Source organism: Dasypus novemcinctus, chromosome 1, assembly GCF_030445035.2.
Source record: "Dasypus novemcinctus isolate mDasNov1 chromosome 1, mDasNov1.1.hap2, whole genome shotgun sequence".
NCBI lineage: Eukaryota > Metazoa > Chordata > Mammalia > Cingulata > Dasypodidae > Dasypus > Dasypus novemcinctus.
In genome coordinates, this window is record NC_080673.1 from 165,832,510 (window position 1) to 165,845,749 (window position 13,240).

General features: G+C 38.4%; 1 protein-coding gene across 24 annotated transcripts in view; it reads left to right on the forward strand.

Moving 5' to 3' along the window:
• The window catches only part of RBM47 (RNA binding motif protein 47), a 165,399-nt gene that overhangs the window by 91,146 nt on the left and 61,013 nt on the right, over positions 1-13,240 (forward strand). Inside the window, exon 3 of one of the 24 annotated variants that reach the window (XM_058299466.2) lies at positions 12,776-12,899. The exons of the other annotated variants lie outside the window; for them this stretch is intronic. The gene's annotated coding sequence lies outside the window, so the exon portion shown is untranslated. The remainder of the gene's footprint in view (positions 1-12,775; positions 12,900-13,240) is intronic. 24 annotated transcript variants of the gene reach the window in all.

Consider the following 13,240-nt stretch of genomic DNA (forward strand, 5'->3'; position numbering starts at 1 on the left):
CATAAGGCAAAAGGAGTCCTCACAGCAGAACAAAATTACTGCCATGAAGTCTGTCAGGTCCTCACTTAATGCCTATTGACTCTTAATTTCGACATCTTTCAATAAAACTTGTTTCTCAGTGTGCAATAGATCCGAACTCTTTCTCCTCCTCTGAGCTCTCACCTCTCAGTTCTAAAAGGTCACCTCTTCAAGGAGACATTCTTAGACCTTCTAAATTTTTCAAGAGCATTGTCCTACTCATTTTATATTTGCCTCCTCTGCTAAAATGTAAGTTCCTTTAGGTCCTGGACCTTTAGTGTCTTATTTACCATGCTATCTCCAATGCTTCGCACATACTTGGCACTCATTACAGATGTGCCATATCTATGAATAAATGAATGAATGAAATCAAATTAGTAGGACAGGGATAGTAAGAGGCAGGCATACAGCAGTGAGAAATAGCAGTAGATAACAGGGAACGGGCAAAAACTTACCAATATCCAGGATAGAAGCAGTTTCCCCTGAGGCCATCACTCCATCCCAGCCCAGTGCAACCGTGTAAGTTTGTCAAGATAACTTTGGTTCACTAAGAAGAACAGTGTGCTCCACAGCTTCTGTTTCAAATAATAGTGACGAGTATAAATCATTTTAGAAAGATTTTATCCAAGAAAGTAAGTTTTCTTGCTTAAATGGATAAATTCAATTATGTAGAAAACGTCATATTTGAATAATTCTTTATTCCTGCAAGTATGAGGCACCGTTGAATCATCTGTCAATCATATAAATGTTAGAGACTAGAAGAAAGCATGAGAAGAAAACTTCCCTGTAATAAGATTAAGTCAAATAAGTGCTTTGAAAAAACATTATTTTTAACCATTATTGAAATATAAAGGCAGTAAAATGCAGGTGATTGTACCACCTGATGAATTTTTACATATATATGTACATGTGCAACTGCCACTCAATTCAAGATGCAGAACATTTTCAGTGATCCAGAAAGCTCCCTTTTACCTTTCATCCTCTCCATCAATCCACCTTTGTCCTACCCAAAAGTAGCCATTATCCTTGTTTCTATAGCCATAGATTAGCCTTGGCCATTCTTGAACTCCATCAAAATGGAATCATCTAGTATGTGCTCGTTTGCAGCTGGCTTTTTCACTCGACATTATATCTGTGATATTCATCCATGTTGTTACATAAAGCTGGAATTCTATTGCTGTTGTTTGTTGTTTTTTCTTTGTTGTTTTTCTTTGTTGTTGTTTTTTCTTTAAGATTTATTTATTTCTCTCCCTTCCCTGCCCACCCCGGTTGTCTGTTTTCTGTGTCTATCTGCTGCGTCTTCTTTGTTCGCTTCTGTTTTTGTCAGAGGCACAGGAATCTGTGTTTCTTTTTGTTGCCTCATCTTTTTGTGTCAGCTCTCTGTGTGTGCAGCACCATTCCTGAGCAGGCTGAACTTTCTTTCGCGCTGGGCGGCTCTCCTTACGGGGCACACTCCTTGTGTGTGGGGCTCCCCTACACAGGGGACACCCCTGTGTGGCCGGGCACTCCTTGCGCGCATCAGCACTGCACATGGGCCAACTCCACACGGGTCAAGGAGGCCCGGGGTTTGAACCGTGGACCTCCCATGTGGCAGACGGACGTCCTAACCACTGGGCCAAGTCCACCACCCATAGTGTTCCTTTGTATGGATAGATCACAATCTAAGAAATTTGGGGGAATTCAGAAAATGACTACATGAGCTGAGTATCACTGACTCTGTCTGTCAGGTCTTTCAAGCTAAGTGATCTCCTGAAGGGCAGGATGGCAATGTGGTCACCTGAAAGGGTAGTAAGGAAAGAGCTTTTGGGGGCATGTCTGCGCTAAGTGCTCTCTCCACAAGGGTTCTTTACTTAAGTGAAAAATAGTTGACCCTATGAAGTGATTGCCACTGTTTTGCTGATGAAGAAACTTGAGTCAGAGAAAAGTTTCATGACTTGACAATTGGGCCCAACTAAACCCACACGTTGTTAGTTACCCCATCTTGGCAAAGAAGATGCCAGCTGACTGTTGAGGCTGGACCAGTGGTGCAGAAAGCTGGCCATTGATCTGACTTCTCTTAGGTCATTTTCTCTATTTTGTTTTGAAAACAAGGCTCTCTGATTTTGTAATTTTCATATGAATCTCTGCTTATGAATAGCTTTTCAGACTCACATTACGTACTAAAATTCTGTGTGTGTGGTTTATTCACATTTAGCAACTTTTGAGTTTTGTTTTGTTGGTTGATTTGTTAGTTTAAGATCAGGTTTTAGTGTCTATGCATAACGAAATATTTAATCACCATAAGGAAATTAGGTGAATTTAACCTCAGAACTGCTCAGGAATTTTCTTGGGAGTCAAAGGACAAGGATTTCAAAGTGGAGTTTAAGAAAATACTTAAAAATATAACTCACAGAAGGCTCTGCATGCTAATCCACTGGGTAGCAAAGTCTCAAAGACTCAAGTGAACATTTTTTGGAAATGGACCCATTTGGGAAGGAGGGGAGACACAGAAGAGGGTCCAAAAATTCTGCATTTCCTTTACATTACTACTGTCCTTAATTTTCCATCCTACAAAGATAATGCCTTCATAAACATTCCATGCTAACAGAAAGTTATTCCAGAGATTTGCTCAGAATGTTTTTCCCTTAGAATAACAAAAGGTATTATATGCCTTTTTGATTTTTCCTAATTATGAATGACTTTATGTTTTTAACTTTGCATTATTTATATAAATGTGGTCAGCCATCATTTCAGTGAGTCTGTAGATATGCTGGTTAGCCCCTCCTTTGCCTAATGTAGGGGTTCTTAACAAGGGGTCCCTGAGTTTGAATTGAAATTTTAAAAAAACATTATTCTTGTGGGGATGTGCTGGTGCAGGTGTGATATATTTATTAAATAATACATTAGTAAGGGGTCCGTGGTTTTCACCTGACTGGCAAAGGAGTGGAACAAAAAAGGTTAAGAACCCCTGTAATGGAATACAAGGAAACACCCCAACGGTGTCTCAACCAAACATTTTAAGTCACTTCTAGAAAGAGCAATCGATGCCAGATTCTCTACTTCAAAGGCGTTATTTTCACAGATAGTAGAAAGTCCCTTTTATATGAGATACTTAGAAGCAGTCATCCAAGGTTATTTGGAATTGATTCTTTTTAAAATTACATATAACCACAGGAACAATATCTGGTATTTATATATGTTCCTTTATATTTTCTAAAATAATTTCCATGGTTGTTTTTTTTAATATTATTCTGGGATGAAAAATATGCCCATTTTAATATGTGTCAAATATTGCACCAGGTACTTTATGTAATTTATCCTCAATTCTCACAACTCTTCTAGCCAGAATCATTAATTCCTTTTTTTTTTTTACAAAGGGGGGAAACTGAGGCACTGAAAGGTCAAATGCCTTGAACAGAGCCACCGGGTTAGTAAATACTGAAGCCTGTTTTCACATTTATTTTGATCTCAGAGATCATTCAATTTCCCCATTCCATTTGCCTCTGACCGGAAAATATATCTTTCAATGATTTTCTAAATTATGATTGAGATAAGTGCAGGAGCTCTAAAAATGAACTGTGGACAAGTCTTGGCTAACCTCAACTCACCCTTCTGTCAAATGGGATTTTTCTTTAGACCTAGATCAAAGACATGTACTAGATTGGGCTGTTAAAAAAAGTATTTTTTTTTGTTCTTGTTGTGGTTTTTTTTTTTTTTTTTTTTTAACTCTTGGAGCTATAGAATGAACAGACCAGGTTGCCATGGGGTCAAACTGTATGTGTGGAGGGCCCCTTCCATGGGCGAGACTGGTGGCCACCTATTGGGAGTGCTTGACAAAGGGCCTTTTCTGGGGGCAGGAGGTTGGTCCACGTAATCCCCCTGGTAAAAAGTCAAGATTTTTGTGATTCTAGATAATGGATCCATGAAGGAAATTGGAGAGGAGCATTGAAGCCAGTCTTATTTAACTCTGTCTGAGTTATCCTCTTGCCCCCACCAAAGAACAAAGTCTTTGGGCAGCAGCAGAAGCAAAATTAAGTGGTTTCCAGAACCCACATCAGCTACAAATGTGACTGACTGACAGGATGGTGTCATTAACACACAGAGGCAGCCAGAAAGGTATCTTGGATGACAGAAAATATTGTCATGAAGTTAACCTCATGCTGTGTAAAAAAAATAAAAAGCCAATCAGCAGCTAACCTCTCTGCCCTGGTCCAGAGCCGTGGCTTTCTTTGTGCAGCGCTTTTACGTTTTCCGAGAACATGTCTGCCTCTATCAGCTATTGTTAGACTTAACCAAGATAATGTGTAGTATATGAATGTATCTGGCATCTCCTGGATATCTAATAGATATTAGTTTGCCTTTCCTTCAAATGGGATTCCTCAGAAGGAAGTTTACACACATGAACAGAACTGGACTTTTACTTAATATTAAGAGGGTATTCAGTAGATGGAACATTGTCGTCACATGTGATTTTTTTTCCTCCTTAAGAATTAGGAAACCTAAACATTTAAATTAGTCATTGTTTAAATAAGGTCCATCTCTGTCAATCACAAATGCAAACTTGGACTCTAAGTAGAAACAAAATAAAGACTTATTCTGCTTTTCTAAGAAAATGACTTCTTAGAAAACATAAATGCCTTCTGTTTTGTTTTTTAATCAGAATATTAGAGCAGTTTGTGTGTCTATTCCCTTTCGTTGGACAATAGATTTATCAGAGAAAGTAAGATTATATAATTAAAGCATTAAACAGAAGGAACTCTTCCTCCCTCCCTGATTAAATATAATCCCACTTATATAATCCTACTTTCTTTACTGCATTAAATGATAGGTAAGCATTTAGCTGGAATTTTAAAATTAAATATAATTTCATGCAAAAACTTATCAGGAGGAGTAGGTGTAACTCAGTGGTTGAGTGCCTGCTTCCCATGTACAAGGAGGTCCTGGGTTCAATTCCTGGAACCTCCTCAAAAAAAAAAAAAGTTTATCTGGTTCTGAGGGCATAAGATGTTTAGGAAGAACATTGGACCAGGAATCAAGGAATTGTTCCACTCCTGGGCCTTACCCTAACTAGTTTTGTGACTTAGGAAATTTCTCCTTCCTTTTTGACTGCTATCACATCTGTAGTATGTATACCTTGTATGTTTCTCAGGAGCAGACTATATAGTAAAAAGTTTTTGTTTTCTTTTAATTCTAGGAAATAAAATAAGTTTTGGTATCATACTTGTTCTTATATAGAAAACAAATATCATGAACCCCTGGTTTATGACTTTTAGTACAATCCTTCTAATTAAGGAAACTTATTCTTCTGGGGGAAAAAAACAAAATAAAACAAAAAAACACACACGAATTTTACAGTTTTCTTCAGAAACTGGCAGTCCTTAGTCCTCTCTAAGCACTTTTTTGGTTTTGTTTTAATATGTTTTTAACTTATTTTTAAAAGATACTTAGATTACATAAATCTAAGCACTTTTTGGGTAAGGAATCTACTATTTGCAGATATTTCACAAATGACCTCTTTCTGGGACATAAATATTGTGACCAAAATAAGAAATTTAAGTGGAATGTGAACAATTAAGTTAATAGTGATAATTGTTGGTGGGGAGAGATTTTCAACATAAATAAGTAATTTAATATTCTATCAAGTTAATATTTTATTCACAAAGCCTAATTGTAGAAACAGGGAAAATAGCAGGGGAAATAAAAGTAGAAAGAAGTAGCCAAATTCACAAAAGAGAAGTGCTGGTTTACCACATAAGGAAGAAACTCAACCTTACAAATCATCTGCAGATTAAAACCACATTGAGGTACCATTTCCCTGCCATCCAAGAGTCAACTTATACATGGCTGATGGCCACGCAAGTTGGAATGTCCTTTTAGGCAAAACAATTTGACAGTATATATCAGGGACCTTAAAAATGCTTACCCTAGTAAAACCACTCATGGGATTTTGTTCTAAAGATATAATGCCAAGTAGAAGAACATCTCAGAAAATCAGAGATGCCACCCATGATGGGAGGGTTTACAATTTCCTATTTAATTATCCGCATTTCTGTGTCATCTTCTTTTGCTTCCCTCTGGTCTTTAATAAGAAACCTAGCCACAACCTTGAGTTACACGACTGCATGTGTGTGTTCATACGTGTGTATAGCCCACCTGAGGCTTTCTGTAGTTTCCATGGTGAACATAGATTTCTTGTACAGTCAGAAGAAACAGAAAAATGTTATTTCTAAAAATTCCTGAAAATGAAAGTCTCCTGCTGGCAAATCTGCAAGATAATGACAATAAGTACTGTCCAAGGTCAATGGCAGCAGAGAGCAGGATGGTGGGAAGGCTTTAGACCTTCCAGCTGTAGTTTGCTGCTAGCACTTATCAAACTCTTGCATCCTCTGTGCTTTTCAGAAGGTCCAGGACCCACTAAGCCTGGCTTTGCTCATGCCCACCAGGTACCTGCCCCCTGATGGCAAACCTGCAGTTCACCTTTTTGAGGAGTCCTCATTCATATTTGGAGTCTGCCTTCTCCTCGTAATTCCTGTCACCTACAGCTGGCTCCTGGCAGCACCAGAAATCTCTCGGGGCCTTGCCGCTCTCCAGCCTCTTTCTGCTTTAAAAAAGCCTAGTAGGGTGCAGACCCCCACTCAGTGCAGACTCATGCTTCTATGTCATTTGTTCAGCCCGCTCAGATTTAGATTCTGATTTCAAGTGTTTGTACCCCTTATTTAAAAAATAAAATTGAGTGAAGGAAGAGGAAAGACATAAATGTCAGATTTTAGTCACCTGGTTTGGAGTTTGTGACACAACCCTTTCCTATGTCTGTTGAGACTTAAGAAATTCTCCTGTTTGCAGGTTCTGTATCATTGAACACTTCTTGGTATTCACACGTGTTCTTTCCTCTCTCCCACCCGAGAGAGATGGGAAAAACACTGTCTTAGTTGGGGAAAACATTTCTCAGCAATTCTCAGGGAATTTAAGTCCACTTCCTCCTTCATGCTTGACTTCCCCTCAATTCAGACCAGGCCCGATTCATCGAATGTTTTCTATTCCTTTTTCTGAACAGAATAAAGAGGACACAGCAAATGTGGGAAATGTGTCAACGTGATTACAGCACAACAGGTGATTTGTCTAACGTGGCATACCCACCCTTGTAACCCAAGAAGCAAGGCAAACCTGCTTTGAACTTATATCAAGTAGTTATAAAATGACCAAACTTGACCTTTGAGAAATTCATTCTGGTGAGCAACCTGGCAAAAATCAGCATTTTCACCATAGAGTGCGTTAGTGTTTAAGGCCAGCTGAATGGAAACTTTTGAGCTGGGGGAAGCAGGAGATGCATGAACGAGTGTGTGCCCATGCCTGGGGCTAGTGTGTTAAATGGTACTGGAGCCTTCTCTCTATTTGAACTAAAAGGGCATTGATTAGATTAGCTCCTTGTTCCCTCCCAGAGTGGATACAGGGTTTCTAAGACTGCCCCAAATCTCTTTGTTTCTTCTGTCCTGGGCTACCCTCTACGAATCTAGACCCATGCTATTTAGCACGATTAGCAAATAGTCATATACAGCTATTTAAATTATAATTAATGAAATTAAAAACTCAGTTCCTTGTTTGCACTAGCCACATTTCAAGTGCTGAACAGCACTTTGTTAGTGGTGGCTGCCATATTGGACAGTGCATATAGAATGTTTCCAAATCACAGGACCTGCCATTGGACAGGACTGATCTAGACCCTTGTTTTTCAGGATCTGACTATATAAAATTCAGGGTGTGCATCCCCTGCCCTCTGAGTTTAGAAGTGTAAGCAGCAGAACCTAAATCTATGATACATACCACTGCCCTTTTGGCTTTCCAAATCTTTTTTTTTTTTTATTCATTTTTTAAAAAAATATTACATTAAAAAAATAGGAGGTCCCCATTCACCCCCCACCTCCCCCACCTCCCCCACCCCACCACTCCCCCCACAGTAACACTGTCCCCCATCATCTTGACACATCCATTGCATTTGGTGAGTACATCTCTGGGCATCGCTACACCCCATGGCCAATGGTCCACACCATAGCCCACACTCTCCCACGTTCCATTCTGTGGGCCATGGGAGGACATATAATGTCAGGTAATTGTCCCTGCAGCACCACCCAGGACAACTCCAAGTCCCGAAAATGCCTCCACATCTCATCTCCTCCCATTCCCGTACTCATCAGCCATCATGGCCATAGCTTTCCAAATCTTATTCACCATTTCAACTTTCATTATAACCTTCATCATCATGTTGTTGTTGTTTTTTTAAAGATTTATTTTTTATTTGTGTCCCCCCCCCCCAGTTGTCTGCTCTCTGTGTCCATTTGCTGTGTGTTCTTCTGTGTCCACTTGTATTATTGCCAGCGGTACCAGGAATCTTTGTCTCTTTTTGTTGCGTTATCTTGCTGTGTCAGCTCTCCATGTGTGCTGCGCCACTCCTGGCCAAGCTGAGCTTTTTTCACGTTGGGCATCTCTCCTTGCAGGGTGCACTCCTTGCAGGGTGCGCTCCTTGCACATGGAGCTCCCCTGTGCGGGGGACACCCCTGCGTGGCAGGGCACTCCTTGTGCACATCAGCACTGCACGTGGGCCAGCCCCACACGGGTCAAGGAGGCAGGGGGGTTTGAACCATGGACCTCCCATGTGGTAGATAGATGCTCTATCTGTTGAGCCAAGTCTGCTTCCCCATCATCGTGTTTTTACAAACATACAGTATCATCCCAAGTTGTGAGAGTCAAATTCAAGCTTAAGATTCTACTCAAATCAAGGCCCTGGGATCATTTCACTGTTCATGATAAAGGAGACCATCAGCTGATCTTGTAGGCAATGTCTGGACTAGAGTTAAAACTTCAGTGACCTAGGATTTCTTGTTTTATATTGCTGTTATTTTTTGACATTGTGGAATTCAACGAGGAAAAAGATTTTTGCCAGAAGTCAGTTTAAATATTGACCCTGCATTTTTTTCTCTCTCAAAACGTAGAACTCGAAGCTCAGAAACAAATGAAATCTAATAGGAGACATGATATAAAATCAAAGCAAGTCACAACCATAGCCAGACCTTGTTTTCTATGATGGATTTGCTACTGAAAAGCTGTGGTTAAATGGAAATCTGGTAAACCAGTCAAGTTTAAATGTATTGATGAGGCATAAGAGAACATTGTGGTAGGACATTTTTTAAAGAAAAGGATTATTTGAATTATTTGACATGACCTAAATTACCTTCAAATTCATTTGTTTGGTAAATTTAGAAACTCATGTGCCTGTGGGATTATCCCACAAGGCTATACCTACCTCGTCAGTCTATTTGGACCTCAAATCAGTTTATTAAACACAGAATTAAGTCAAGTTGTTTATGGACAAGTACAGAAAAATTTTGTCAGTTACATTTTTAAATGTCACAACAAGATGTATTAGAATTGCTTAGGCATAATAGCTAAGAGCTAGTGGAGTTTTGTGCCCCTTAAGTTGTCTTAGAGATTTTTGCCATCTTTATATTAAAGAGTGTTTATCAAGGGTGATAATTATATTACTATGTATTTGCAAAAGGAAGACTTTTAGTGCATATTTATTGAATGAATAAATGAATGAATACTACCTCTGATTTAATATGGCAAACTCAATGGGTTGTGACCTGGGTGTTTCTAATTTATTCAGTCATAAGAATTTAACTTTTAAAATTCTAGTTATAAATTTAAATTATATTCACTTTAATTTTAAAAAGAAATTTCATATCTATAACAGCTTTTGATGAAAGAGGAATGCTATTGCATCAATCATAGAATTAAAATTTCAAAACTTTAGGAGAACTTGACTAGCCCTCTGATTTTTGCAGTCTTGATTTAATAGCTAGTAAGATTTTGTTGCATTTGCTTCATCTCTTCCTTCCCCTTCATTTCCTTTTTTTAAATTAAAAAAATTATTTTCATTATTTTTAAAATTTTATTGCTGTTATTTCTACAGCATAATTCATTTCCTTTTAAAGCAGATATATTTTATTTCCACCCGTAGTATTTTGATATGCGTCTTTAAAACTATGGAGGTGTTATATAGCCACAATGTTATGATCATACCTAATTAACAGTCACGTCTTGGTATCATCTAAAACTTACTTCATACACATTTCCCTCGTTGTCTTAATCAGATCTTTTTATAGTTGTCATTAAGTCTCTGAAGAAGGTCCACAGTGTATGTTCATTTTAAGTATTTTTTTCCTCCAATGTTTTATTATAAAAATGTTTAAGCATTCAACAAAGTTGAAATAATTTTATAATGAACACCTACATATACCAAACCTAAATTCTTTAATTACTATTTTTCTATACTTGTTTTATTACCTGTCCACAGATAAATTCATCTTATTTTTTGATGCACTTCAAAATAAATTGCTGAACACCAGGAAATTTCCCCTGAAACACTTCATTAACTAATATTTGTTTACAGTTTTCTTTTGAAAATGTATAAAATAAATTGAAAATGCATATCATAAAATTCACAAATCTTAAATGTAACCTCTACTGAGTTTTAATAAATGTATACCATGTTGTAAACCAAATCCCTACCAAGAGAAAGACAGTACCATGGCCCAGAACATTTTCTCATGCCCCTTCCAAGTCAGTTTCTGTCCCCACAGAGTCAACCGCTGATAAGATTCCCCAGCCCACCCCCATTATAGATTAATTTTGTCTGTTCTAGAATTTCATATAAATGAAATTCATTCAGTATGTACTTGTGTAAGACTCTTTCAGTCTGCATAATGCTTTTTTTTTTTTAGATTCAGCCATAATGTTGCATGTATCAGTATTTCATTTCCTTTTATTGCTTAATAGAATTCCACTGGATGACTATATCACAGTTTGTTTATCCACTCTCCTATTGATGGATAACTACTGGGCTGTTTCCAGTTTGAGCCTCTTATAAATCAAGCTGCTATAAATAGTCTTATATAAGACCCTGCTTTCTTTTGGATAAACACCTAGGAGTACAGACACCTTTTTATAGAATAAAATAATAAGGCTTGTAACCAAAATTATTAATTTCTAGTATAATTAATTATTAATCTTCATTATTATGCTGTTTAAGGACTTCAAATTGGAAAAACTCACAATGCTCAATTATAAAGCGTATTCCCACGAATATGCAGTGTTTAACCAATAAATTGAAATTTTAAAGACACTTGATTCTAAAGACATTAGTGGATCTTTGAGCAAAATGAAAATAACTTTCACAGCACCACTGTGAATTCATTTGGAGTTAATCACAAAATGTATTTAACATGAGTTGTGAAGTGGAAGAAAGGAAACCTGGCTATCTCCTTGAGAAATATAAGCCTGGAAATGAGGGTTTAAGCTAGATGATCTCTAAGGTACAATTCAATTATCAAATATATCTCGTTTGTTGTTGTTGTTTTTTTTTTAAAGATTTATTTATTTTTCATTTGTTTATTTCTCCCCACCCCCTTGTCTGCACTTGCTGTGACTGTTTGGCTTCCTCATTTCTTTAGTAGGCATTGGGAACTGAACCTGGGAACTCTGATATGGGAGGGAGGCACCTAATCACTTGAGCCACCTCTGTTCCCTGCTTTGTTGTGTCTCTTGTTGTATCATCTTGTTGCGTCAGCTTGCCACACCTGCCTGTTGCAGCAGCTCACTGTCTTCTTTAGGAGGCACTGGGAACTGAACCCAGACCTCCCATGTGGTAGGCAGGAGCTCAATCACTAGAACCACATCCACTTCCCTGTGTTAAGTTCCCCCCCCCCCCCCGCACTCTTTTTGTTCTATGTATCCATTTGCTGTGTGATCTTCTGTGTCTCTTTTTCTCTTTTTTGTCTTCTCTTCTTGTTTTCTCCTCTAGGATTCATTGGGATTCCATCCTGAGACCTCCGATGTAGAGAGAGGTTCCCAGTCACTTGTACCACCTCAGTTCCTGGTTTCTGTTGCATCTCGCCTTGATTCTCCCCCTTGGTCTCTCTTTTTGTTGTGTCATTATCTTGCTGCATGGCTCGCTGTGCGGGCACTGGCTCTCCACACGGGCACTTGGCTTGCTGCGCGGGCACGCCTTTACCAGGAGGCCCCGGGGATCAAACCTGGGTCCTCCCATGTGATAGGTGGAAGCCCAATCACTTGAGCCACATTGGCTTCCCCCTGTGCTAAATTTTGAGGATACAGACAGGGATAAGAAATGTTTTTGTCTTAAAGGAATTCACAGCCTACGGGTTCTAGCTAGAAGTATCTATATTGCTGATTCATTTTGCATCTACTATTGGGTAAGGCACAATATGTTAATGAATGAATGACTGAATTGAATAAATGAAAGTGAAATCGCCAGCCTCAAGAACATTATGATGCGGTTATGGATATCCATAACATGATGGTAATGACATGTCTACAAACAGCTGCAATGTAAACACAGTGTGCTCTCTGCTGTAACCAAGGTGCAATGTGCTTGGGGAACAGAAGGGGGAAATGATTAAATAAGAAGTGATTCTGAAGTTGAAGCTGTTTCCTCTCAGAGTCCCTAGGATAAAAGAGTCTAAATCAGCCAAGTTACATTTTCTGATGTAGGAAAACTTCTCCATGGCTGACTCTGCACCTGAAAGTTTAAATAAATGGCGTATTTCTGGTTCTAAAAGACTTGTTGTTAAATGTAAAATGTACTATAATGACTGTAGAGCTTGTTTTTTTTGTTCGAAGTAGCTTTTCTCCCCAGCCTTTGTATTGTAGTTTCCCCCTTTTGTGTATTCATTCCACAAGTATTTCTTCCTCCTCTGCACAGGCATGGTGTCCCATGGGTCAGACCCAGATGACCAACAGGCATGGATCCTTTCCTAAAGGAGGTCTCAGCTGAGAGGAGAAAATAAGATTTATACATAAATAACTATAACATAAGATGTAAGATGGTAAGTGCTATGGAGAGGTTAAGTCAAACCAAGTAGGGCTTATCTAAGGCTGACTCTAACATCTCCAGATTGTAAAGATATCAGGTCGCACTCACATTTACACAGTGGTTAGAAAATGAAAGCCTGTATTTCCAGACCCCATCTATATAGTGTGTGTGTGTGATATGTGCATCTTATATTTTCTAGCAATTAGAAGCTACTACATCAACTGTCATACTTAATTTTTAATAGAATGCTGTAACCATAGTGTGTTAGTCTGCCAAAGTACCAGAAATCGGTTGGCTTTTATTTTGTAAAGGGTATTTATTTGGGGTAACAGTGTATAGTTACAAGTCCGTAAA